The 12,703-nt window shown below is 38.6% G+C and overlaps 1 pseudogene across 1 annotated transcript; it reads right to left on the bottom strand.

Annotated features, from left to right (window-relative positions):
• Window positions 1–10,809: 10,809 nt before the first annotated feature.
• LOC308509058 (small ribosomal subunit protein uS10m-like) lies at window positions 10,810–11,413 on the bottom strand (annotated as a pseudogene). The gene has a single exon. The product of its transcript is annotated as a small ribosomal subunit protein uS10m-like (transcript).
• Between the last annotated feature and the right edge of the window lie 1,290 nt (window positions 11,414–12,703).

Here is a 12,703-nt window from a genome sequence, read left to right as displayed (position 1 = left end):
GTTGTTGCCTATTTCCAATGACCCACAGTGAATGGATCATTTATGATAGAAACAATTTGGTTTTATATAAGAAAGAACTTCATGAATGTGAAAGAATTAATGGATTTGGGAGTTAAGAAATGAGACTGTAAAATTTCCTTTTGTTGTTCTATTAAAGAATAGGAGAGATAGTCTAGGATATATTGGTGGGGTTCCTTGATGCTGCCCATTTATTAAGACAATAATAATGTTAATAGTAATAACAGTAACATTGGGCTGTATTATCCATTAAGGAATAATATGATTATTAATAATAATAATGACTATAATATGCAAAGGTTAAATAATTATGAAGAACTAGGAAAACAATATAAGTATTCTGTAAAAGATCATAGAAGCCAATCAAGTGGCATTTGGAAAGGAAGATATTAAATATTTTTAAAAAGAGACTAGCATAAAAGCATGTGAATTTAGAGGGAATAAAAAAAGCCCGTTACTCTAACCAGGACTGTAAAATCCTTGTTAGAGAATAGTATGATGAAGCAGTCAGAGTCAGTGTACTGGCCTATATGTGTCTTTTGATTGGTTTTTTCATTATTGGCCTATCAAGGTTAATTTCATGTGTGTTTCAACTCACCACAGGTGATTGGGTTGTCTTCTATCCACAGCAGATTTCAGAATGAGCACAGCTTCCCCACAGAGCAAGTGTTATGAGCAAGGTGGCAGGTCCCCTGCTTCACAATCTCCTTTCACTACCAGGTGTGTGGCTCAACATGAGGCCCTGAGTGTGGCTGTTTGTACTGAGAAAAGACTGCAGTGAGAACTCAAATGTTAGCATGTGGCAGCAATGTGAGTCAGCTCTCCCTGTGGTTGCTTCAGGCTCTCTTCTGCCTGCCATGCCTTCTTCAAGGTCAGAAGAAAGTGCTCACTGTCTTTCTCTCTTCTTGAAATCCCTCCCCGTCATTCCATTTTCCAAATGCCCAATTTACAATGATGGCCAAGATAAACCTGCTCGCTTACGCGGTTTGGAATTCCAGAACATATTTCCTGGTATGGACAACTAAAGAATAATTAGCACGTGTAAAACAGAGCAGTGAACATAGGCAAGAAATTCCAATTCACAAAATGGCTCATTTTAATATTTGTTTTGAATTTGCCATGAAATTCAGAGGCCTAGGACACTCCAGCACCAGCTGTCTCTACACACTCTAACTTTACATTTTCACAATCAACCCGCCACCCATGTGTGATGTTTCTGTGGCAGATAATGTTGATGACATTGTGGCATGAGCTTTGCGGGTGTGAGTAAGTAATGAAAAACGCAATCAATTGTTTTCCAAATGTCATAATATTTGAAATACCCTATATTTTTTAGGTGTGTTGAACACTTTATAATTGGTCATCACTGGTTGATTTTGGTCATGTTTGCATGGGACTTAATTGAATCAGACGCAATGGCCTCAGGAGCATTTCTTATTCTCACTGCAAAGCCGATCTCATTACATTTTATGTCCCTTATTATTAGTGTTCATGACCATGTCTCCGTTTCTGATTAGAAAATTAAGAACATTTGATATTAACATTATGGCAATTGATTTTTTTGAAATGTTCTCATTCTAGAAAATGAGCCATACACACCGTTTTTCTTGTTATTCCATGTTCACTGTTTACATTAAAATTAACTTTTACATTTCCTGTTGAGCACCAGTTAGTGTATAATATTTTTATTGTTTTCTACTGAAGATGATAATTACATTGGTTCCCTAGTCTTTTATTCTTATAATGAATTATCAAAAGATTGACCCTTGATAACTTATCATATTACTTTTGAAATATGCTTTAGCAAGAAATATAGAATATGTCAATTATTTGCTAAGAGGATACCTCTGTGAATCTATGTGTCTGTATATACACTCATACAGAATATCCATATTCACACAATTTCAAAGGAAAGATAATTATATCTTTCATAGAAGGTTGTAATTCATGTGATTGTAAATAATAATAAACCAAAAAGGTACCTTAAACTTAAGATATTAGGTATTGAATCAAATGATTTTTCTGCAGCGAAATAAGTTGTGGAATATTTTGGTATAAAGCTGAGGTATGTTTGGTGGGGAGTTGGTAGGTAAGGAAGTGGTTCAACATAATTTATCAGAGAGTTTACAAATGGTGACATGAAACCTTCAAACTAGGCAAAACAGTAAACAAGGTGAAGATTTTTGTAATGTCCCAGCACCAATTTCCACTCACCGCCGCCCCTCCTCCCTATGTTTAAAAAAGCATTGTTCTTCTTTGATCATTTCTTTTCTCGGGGCATTGGATCCAGGCCTCACTTCATCTCCACTTAAGCTCCCTGTCTCAGGGCAGAGAAACAATCTTCTTAGGCAATGATCCAAAGCATGAGACTTCAATATCAGTTCACACCTGGCAGCTCACTTCCCTGGGCACTGGGGTGACCTGACCCCTGACTCACCACTCAGAGTTTTCTCTTCATTGAAATTGCGTGTTCTGGAGTGACGATGGACAGCAAAAGTCACCATCCCTGGCAACTTCCCCCGTGCTAAGCGCAATGCTCTTGTCCTCTTTCCATACTGTTCTTCCCAAGGCTCTTCCACATGCAAGTGTGAAACTTAGGCAGTGATGAAGGGAATTTGCTGGCTACCTAAGCGGCAGTCCGCGTAGGCGTTCAGGCACAGCTGGACTCAGGCTCACACAATGATTTCAGTACCGCCTTTCATGTTCGTTCTGTTGGGCTTTTGGTCTCTTCCTAAGAGGCTGGGAAACGCATGTCCATGGCCCTGATTCAGACCCTCCCGAGGGCTACATGTAAATACATACAGATATGCACACAGATGGCTAATGTAACTTCTATGTCTTAGTGCTTTGCACTAATCACATCCCTATGAGCCAGATACCGGTTTGTGTGGTTGTTGTTTGTTTTAATCTCAATTTTAGATGTGAGGAAACTGGAACCCGGAGAAGTTTCAGTAGCTTATTCAAGGGCGTACAGCCCCATAATGGTGGATCCAGGTTCCCCACACAAGGCGTGTGATGTTATGATCGATACTTTTCACCACTCCACTCCATTCGACCAGTGCTGAAACAGAAGTGCAGGGAAGGTCTGTGATCGTACAGCATTATGTCCCAACTTCTGAGCTGATGACTCTGTGCCCTGAAATGGAGCAGTAATTCACCAGGAGAGACAGATGACAGACACATCAGAGCAAGAGGTGTCCCAATGTCACTGATCAGGGCTCTAATCCATCCTTGCTCAGTGGCCGCTCATGGGTCATGTGCTCACACCTTGGCCTGGGCTGGGGGTGCTGGCTGCTGGAGTGACGCTCCCACAGAACCTAGCCCAGGAGTAAAGGATACTCTCTTCAGAACAAAATAGTTTTCTTGTCACAAAAACGAAGACCTTGAATACTGTGTGACACAGATAATATTTATTCCTCTCAACTGTTGGACACCCACATCCCTGTGGCGTTTAAATGTGCCCACAAATGCTTTGACGCCCCTCCTTTCAGCACATTGTCCTCCCTGGCTTGTCAATGGTGACTTACACCCAATGAGTAGATTGTGGAAAAAGTGAGGGTGTTCGTGGCTTTGAAGTGGTAACAGGTGTTACAGCTCAGGATGAAGTCTTAGCGGAACGCGCGTTACAGCTTCCTCCTCTCACTCTCTTGGGTCATTCGCACAGAGGGAACCAACAGCCATGCTGTGAGCACACTCAAACCACCTCACAGAGAGGTCCATGTGGCCGGAAGTGAGGCCCCTGCCTCACTTCTGTCAATATGACTTCATCGTCAACCATCTTTAAAGGGATTAACACAAGAAATTTTACTTAGTACTTACGCATGTGTTTACCATTCCTGGTGCTTTCATTTCCATGTGTAGTTCTAAATTTTCATCCAGTATCATTCTCCTTCCACTCAAGGAACTTCCTTTAGCCTTTCTTGTATTTCAATTCTGATAGAGATGAAATCTTTACGTTTTTGTTTATCTGAAAAACTTCCTTCTGTCTTCATTATTGAAAGATATTTTCACAGGTAAAATGTTCTAGGTTGACAGGTATTTTTCTTTACTTGCTTTAACTATGTCTCCTGTTGTCTTCAGGCTCTTGGAGTTTCTAACATGAAGGCTGTTTGTCTTTGTTTATTTTTATCAGTCTTTGGCAATTTGATTACAATGTTTGTTGACACTTTTTGTTGATATTCTGATGGGCATTTTTTGAGCTTATTGGACTTCTGAGTTTGTATTTTTCATCAAATTTGACATTTTTCAGCTATTCAGTATATATACATGTATATATGTGTGTGTGTGTATATATATATGTATATACATATATATGTGTATGTATATAATTGTTCTTCTCACTTCTCTTTTTTGGGACTTCAGTAAAATTATACCAGTAGCTATTAGACCAATAGTTATTTTCCCTAATGATCTGTTTACTTCAAAAATTGTTTTTATTTCTGTGTTTCAATTTGGGTGTTTCCTATTGTTATATCTTCAAGAGCAAAGATACTTTCTTCTGCACTGTCTATTCTACTGCTAATCTGATCCATGCATTTTTCATTTATTACATTGTATCTCTATCTCTAGAAGTACTATTTTGAGTCTTTTAAAAATCTGTTATATATCACTTCATCTGCTTGTGTTTTCCTCTCCTTTCTTGATCTTGAGGAACATATTTATATTAGATATTTAATAGCCCTGTCTTCAAACTTAATTATCTATATGTTTTGACTCTGTTATGGTGAGGGGAAAGAAGAATAAACAATAAAAAAAGAGAACAAGAAAACTACCTTGTCCTGATCAGCCATCAAAAAAGAAAAACACCATAAACAACATTTTGGAAAAGGCAGACATTCCTCTTAATACATAATATAGATTTGTAGAATTTATACAGGGATCTTACATTGTCAATAATTTATAGGCATCCTTTTCTTCTAACTAGCTTAGATATTAATTTTCTTTTTTTGACAATGATAAAACAATCTGAAAAATTTCTAACTTACCATTCAAGGCACCAATGTGAGTCAAAGGGGTTATTGGAGTTGTTTCATCATAGATAGTTGTACTCCCTCAGCCCAGTATAATCATTTTCTAGTTCATACTGAAAGGAATAAATTTGTAACATAGATATGACCATGACTCTGGCTGAGAACATGGTGTATCCATTTCATAAATTTGTGCACACAGAGGACAGTGTTATAGTCCTAAAATATACATAGTGGATTCACCTTTTCTCAGATCATGGCATATTTACAAATGGCAACTTCCTCTAGAGATGGACTGTGACTAAATTGCTGTCTGCTTTTCCTCTGGTGCCTGGAAGAAAAAGTGCATGTAGTTCATCTTGGTTTAGACTATACTCATGAGATATGTAAGCCTGGGTCCTTTCCCTGTGAATTCCATTCCCTGTGAACACAAAGGAAATATAGGGGATTTGATTTTCACCAATGTAGCATGCATAATCTACAAACTCAGAAATGATATTAAATGCATAACTGAATATTTTAGGAAAATCTTTTGCAGTGAGGTCACATTACCCACACACCAGCAAATAAGATTTTAGAAAACAAGTTCCTGGAAATTGGTGGCTATGGTAATTGCTACAACAGGAAATCACAACTCTATAGTTACAGCTATGACTGTCTTCTCATCTCCTAAGGCCAATGGGAACATGCAAATTTAGCGAATTCATTGCGTGTTAGACACAGATTACACACGTATGGATGTGAATTTATGGGGAAAAGAACATAGTTGGCTTGGAAAAAAACTTTCATATGTCTCCTACAAAGCAGTGATTCACAGGATGTTACAAAGGGACCCAGGAAATTGTTTCTTCATGTTTCCCACTCCCTGCTTTTCTAGACTATCTTCTACAACATGAGAAGGATATTCATTCATCATCAGGATGAATACTTCCCCTGCTGGAGAGCTAATCCACTTGACTTACTGAGTGCCTTCCACAGGCCAGACAATAGATTTTTATATTCATTAACACGCATAGAGAGAGCTCTTATGGCAAAGGGCTTGACAGCATAGTAACTCATTTACTCCTCCACACACTCTGTAAGACAGGTGGAATTATTAACACCTTTTTACAAATAATGAAAAGCTCATAGCTGGTAAGGGAGGGATTGCAACTGATGTAATCTGCGTCTAGTGGCTCCCTTCTTCCTGTGCTCCACTACACTGTCTCATGTTATGCAGTGTGCTTTTACATATATCATTTAATTCACACAAGAATATTGATACCCACTAGACTACTGTGATTCTAATGCATGGAACACAAGACAGAGTAAGGGCATCAATATTTGAGACATGGGCCTCCCCTCGCTGTGGGATCTTGTACAAATTACTTAATCACTCTTAGCTCAGGTTTCCTTACCTATAATATGGGAACAGTCACTGCTTTGTCTCTCTTTTTGGGAAAAGAAAACACTCGGTGTTGAAAACACATTGGAGCTGGAAGAGCTACGCCAATTTAAGATAGCTGCTTTTTTCTTACAACTTATCTCATGCGAATAACTCTAATTCTTCCAATGTTTTTCTGAACAGAAACATTTCCCCGAGGGCCACGTTGAAACTGTTACTTCTTTTTAAGGATTGTGAGCTCTGGAGCCATCAAAGTTTTACATTAAAGCTTTTATCCCCTTCTGTATGCTCTCTGGTTTGAGAAGAATGTCCAGCACTGCAAACGTCCAGACATAGCACAGCCAGTACAGAGTATTACTGATTTCTGCACGGATCATTTTGTATCATGTCACATATGTATCATGCCAGTTGTACAGGATAACATATTTCCATTAACAAATAAAGTAAATAAAGTCCACGTTTTTAAAAATTCAGACAGTGGAGATAAGGGATAATGGATTTTAAACTTGCTGCCAACTGAAAAATCAAGTTTTTTTTTTATATGAACTGCTAAGGTTAAGCTAGGCATAGTATTACTGTGTCACACATAGTGGTTTCAGGTTGTTAAAAAACAAAATTCAACCGAGTAACCTGGAAGCTCTAATTGGCTTTATTAAACGCTTCCGAATTGGGCAGCACAGAAGGGAGCCCCCGAGGGTTGTACAAAACAGAAGGTTTTTACAGGAAGAAAGTGGGGAAAGGGAGCTATTAGCAAAAGAAAAGAAAGGATTATTTTTAGACCAGGATAGCATCTTTTTTGGGGGAGAAGGGACTGGCAAGGGTTTTAGTATTCAGATAAAGCTCTTTTTTTCTAAGGAAGATGGAGATAGCCCACAAAGAGATTACATCACTGAAGCTGACCAGAAGTTCCAGACTGGTTGACTAAGATTACATTTCTGGTGAAGGCTGAAACTGCCATCAGGTCAAGTATTAGCTCAAGGTTTGATAGCACGGGCTTTAGCACAAGTGACCCCATTTTTTTGGGGGGAGTTCTCTCTAACAGGGTGGTAGGATGGTGTGATTTTAAAAGGAACTGTGTAAATTCTCAATTTTTTCTACATAGCTTTTTTTTTTTCCTTTTTCTGCCATGGGCCCAAATTTGATCCCAGCAATGCAACTTATAGAAATCTAAATAACTCCAATCATCCTTTGCCTAACCTAATCTTTCTCCTCCCCAACAGAGGCAATAATACTTACCTGTAGCATCTTCTGTTGCCCCCAACCAGTGAACCCCAAAGAGCAGTAAAACAAGCTAATTCTATAGCCTGTCCTTGTCTATTCTTCTGTGTATAAGCTTGAACCAGGGTGGGAGAAGTGAGAGAGATGGTGCCTTCCATTCTTACAAGGACGGCTGTACAATTCTCACTGCTTTCCAAATGGCTTAGCTGCAAAGGCGGTGCTCAGTGATGAAACATCTCACTTTCTTTTCCCTCCTTCTGAAATAGTAAACTGTGATGTGTGTTTTGCAGTCCTAGTAGGAAAATGTTCGTTATACCATCATTTTGTAAGCATCCTCTAACTCAAGTTCTTCAATAAACATGATTACATTAACCTTCAGGTGAGCTTAAGCTACGGTATTAACAACACTATATGTCAGGAATCTGTAGTTGGAATACAGTATCAGGAATTCTATATTTGTAAATTGCTTCTGCTTAAAAAAGGTATTCTTTCCATTAAACTATGGTCAGAAGTGAGACGAAACCAGATGCCATAGCATGAGTTTAAATTATGGGAACTTTTCAATGACGTGTTTAACTCTGTGATATTTTACTACAAGTGCAACTGTTTTACTTTATGTTAGGTAGACTCACAGCTTTTAGACATTTTAAAACAATTATTATATTCTGGCACTGCCAGGAGGCATATGGGATATTTAATAAACACCTTCGAGCCCATTTCCCTAGCACATGTCAATGAGACTATTTCCAGTAAAACAGAATGGGGCAGTATAGATTGCAGTGCTGAATATAACTAGCATTTCAGAGTTGAATCTCCCATGAATGATTAAAAGGAAGCATGTGTCAAACTTTGCTATTACGGATCATGTTTAAAAGTGTGTTGTGCATGATTTGTTTTACGCGGAAGTGAGTGTCAGCATATTGTGTGACTACAAATGATATTTGTTTGTGCACACAGTAAAAAAAAAAAAAAAAAAAAAAACCAAAAACAAACAAACACAAAGATATCCTTGGCTGGAAAGCCTCCTGGCTTCCTGGATATGCATTGCAAACATTTTCTTGTCAATAATTTTGATGTATAAAATGTTGCTATTAACTTGACATCTTGTTCATTGATTTATTTTTTGAATTTTTATAAGAAAAGAAACATACAAAAGACAGTTCTTGGTTGACCATGGCTATATTTTTAAATGAAATAATTTCCTTAAATATAATTGCATATATAGGTTTTTTCAGAACTAAATTCAATCACATATATAGAATTTTTAGAAATAAAATGACTTTCTGGCCTGGTTTTCTTCAAAACAAGTCTGCTGTTTATTTTGTTTATCGGCCATGTTCAGGTCTAAGCGAACAACTAAATGGGTGGCAACTAAGTTGTAAGAAACTGAGTTTTAAGTTCACAAAACTGGACGATGTAAATTTTGATATGTTGATCTCAGATCAAAGTCCATCTCACAAGTTGTTTAAAGTCATGTTTTTGATGAATTACAGAAAAACATTTAAAGCAACATGGAATCACATTGGTGTGCACAGTGGCAGGAAAGTGGTCTTCTCTTGCTGTGCTTGTGAGTACTGAGCCTCCGTGAGTCCATCTTCACGGTGGGGCCGGGGTCTCCTGAAAACCCCAGGAAGATGGTGTCAGCTTCCACGGTGTGTCAGATACTGACCTTGGTCCCGCGCGGCTGGACGCTCCCCTTGGGAGTGGGCAGACTCTCGGTCATTTGTGACAGGCATCTCAGTGATTTGTATTTGTCATTTTCTCATCCAGTTTTCTAGGGGGCACAGCACAAATGCTACTCTGTGACAAGGTAAGAATAAGTGCTAGCTAGAAGGAGCAGTTTGGATTATCGGTAATTTCATTGTGTCAGAAGGTAACTAGTGAGATTCTTTCGATCAAATGAAAACTTGTCCCAGTCATGGTGCTAGATGTATTCATTAAAAGACCCCAGATTTTTCTCAGACATTCTTTCAACTGGTCCTTTGAGACAGACTTATAAAGCTAGTTTTGTTTGCGGAGCTAGGAATGCCAGAGTGAAGAACAGAGATGGGAAAACTGCCCTGTACGTCATTACTTCCTAGAGAGAGAGCCAATTACAACATAAATACGTGGAGGATAATGTTAGAATGAGATGGGGGCTCAGAAAAACATGTGGCTGTACCGGGGTCCTCACAGCCTGGGACTAGATGGCTCAGCCAACACTGTAGTGTTTTTTTTGTTTTGTTTTGTTTGTTTTTATTAGTTTCAGGTGTACAAAACAATGCAATAGTTAGACATTTCACCCCTCACACAGTGATAACCCCCTCCCCCAATCCATTGTCCCTCTGACATCATATATATATAGCTGTTACAATTCCATTGACTATTCCCTGTGCTGTGGTCCATATCCCGTGACTATATGGTTTTTGTTTCTGAGTTGATAGCAGAAGCAGAGACACAGCATTCACCATTATTTACTTGTGAAAATAATTCATTACCTATGTATGAATTATCAGAGCAAAGGTTTTCTAGAGGATAAGAAACTTCTCCATTAAATTGTGTTTACCCTTAAAACTAATATTTGTTTTTAGTTTTCCTCAAAATTAGGGTCCATTTGTGAACCTTGTCGTCAAGATATATCAAAAGATAATTTACTCAGAAACTGGTGGATAAGTATCTTTTATATACCATTTATATACCATTTATATACCAAGCAGTAAACAGGCTGGGTAGTTGTAACAATGGTTCTCTTAGCCGAACATCCTGATACCGTCTTTATTTATTTTCCATGCCTGTGCAAGTCTTTGCTCTGTTTAGAACTGAGTTGGCTTTTGCTGATTTACTCAGAGGAATTCCTGCCTACATTCTGGGTATGAATCTTGGTCAGATATATGTGTATTGCAAGTATTTTCTCCCAGCCCTCTTCTTGCCTTTTCAGTTTCTTAATAATGTTTCTTTTCTTTCTTCTCCTTTTTTTTAGTAGTTAAAATGGTTTGCTCACACATGTTAAGATCAGAACTGAAATGATAAAGGACTGTATAAAAGAACAGATAAAGTAGGCCTTTCACTGTAGTCCATTGAATCATTACCATTCCTTCCCCTGCTTTCAGCTGGTGAGGACATGTGGACAATACAGCAATTCGGTGAACTCAACTTTGTCTCAGATGGAAGCGCTCTCCGTTTCTTCATACGTGCCTGGCCCACTCTCATTCCAAAAGCTGCTCCAAGTGGTCTCCTCAGACTTTATGACTTGCTTTCTTCTTTGTCTTGTGGTATTGTTTTCCAGATTGGCTCCTTGATGTGTTCTGGTAACCGTTCTAATTTTGTCTTTGTAACTTCCATGGCAACTTCTTCAGGTAAATTCCATTGAATGTATTCCAAGCAGACATCTGCTGTACTTCCAGTTAGATGTTCTAACTCTAAACATCCGTAAAGAGTACGCATATCATACTGAACTCAGTACTTCTTGAAAATATGCACTGATCTGAGAAGAGTAAATCACTCTATTTTCCTTGGAGGTTCATGTACTTTAATAAAGATACTGAATTCTTTAGCAGCAAGCATGGCAAAATACTCATAACTGTCCAATACAGCCTTATGGTGGCCTTTTACTAAAACTGACAGGCTTATATAATGAGCCTGGTTCACCAGAAATGGTTATTGTAGGCTTGGTCAAATCCTTGGGAACATCAACGTGTAGGTTTGAAAACTGTACCCACTTCCTATTGGTACTGAGAAGAAGACCACCATGTTTGATTGTCCTGCTCTTAGAACTGTTGACAGAAAAATTCCTGGAACTCTGCCCCAGGCGCCCCCACTTGGCCCAGAGCACCGCTTGAGCCACCATCTTGCCGTCCTGCTTAATAATGTTTTCATGAGTGAAATATTTTAATTTTAATGCATTTTAAACGTATTAGGTAGATTGGGTTTTACTGTGCTTTTTGAATATTTGTTGGCAACATTTTTGCCCTTCTCAAATACTTTTTGCTTCTTTTTTCTTTCATCTTTTCATGACGGCCGATTTCACAATCGATTTCATCACAATGGTGTCCGCAGGTCCCCCACATTCTGTTCTGTTTAATATCATTTTTGCTCCACTTTGCATAATTTCGCCTGACTTGCAGTTCACTAATCCTATCTTCTGCTGTGTCCTGTCAACTGTTAAACTCACCTGATACACCCCCAATTCACATTATCACACATGCCTTAGAATAGATTTCTATGTTGTTGTAAATGTTCTAGAATATCTCAAATTCCATTTCTGTTTAAATCCTCTGTCTTTTCATCTTAGTAATGGTGAATTTAGGTACATATGCGCTAATTCCCACATCTGAGCTTCTGTGTTTGTGTCAGTTGACCCTACTTTCTCTTTGTTTTCTTTGCATGTCTTGAAATGTGTTATGTGTACCAGACATTTTGTATAAACAAGCCATAAAGCCTGTGGAACATTTTTCCCTGGAAAGGGCAAGCTCTTCTCTCTATCAGGCAACCTGGGTGAGGGCCAGTCAAACAGGAATTTATCTGGAGTAGAGCTTAGTTGCAGCTTTACTTAATTTGGCCTGACCCTTGGCTTCTAATAATTTGGTGGCAAGATTTGTTTTATGTCTTGATTTTCAAAAACATGATGGGAATCTTTGTCCTGTGTGCTTTGCACCATGTAGGGTGTGGAGGTCCACACCCTGGCGAGTGACATCTCGTTGGCATGCAAAGCCTATGGCAGAGCACCAGCATCAGGGAGGACAGCTGAGTGTCTGGATTTCCTCCATGTCCCTGTTGCCACCTCAGACGAGGTGGCGTTAATGTCCCTGCCTGGTTCTTCCTGCCCTGAAGAGTCATTTTGCCGATTACAGGCACAGTCTCCACCTCTACTAGAAAACACCCCAGGAAGGTGGGCAGCCACCAATTTCTGCTAGTTGTCTGAGGATCAGTCAGTTCAGAATATTTTTGCAAACAAAGCTCTAGATGCATTATTTTTTGTTTTGTTTTAATGTATTTTTCCCCCGAGTTTTTACAATGGGAGTATGGGAATAATGGCCTGCCCTGCTTTCTATACCCAAACCAAAGTCTTAACTCCAAGTATGTCTTTTAAATTATTGCCCAAATTATTTTTTTTTTCTTTCTCACATTTTGTGTATAG

Source organism: Rhinolophus hipposideros (assembly GCF_964194185.1).
Source record: "Rhinolophus hipposideros genome assembly, chromosome: 16".
NCBI lineage: Eukaryota > Metazoa > Chordata > Mammalia > Chiroptera > Rhinolophidae > Rhinolophus > Rhinolophus hipposideros.
This window is presented reverse-complemented; position numbering and strand designations above follow the sequence as displayed.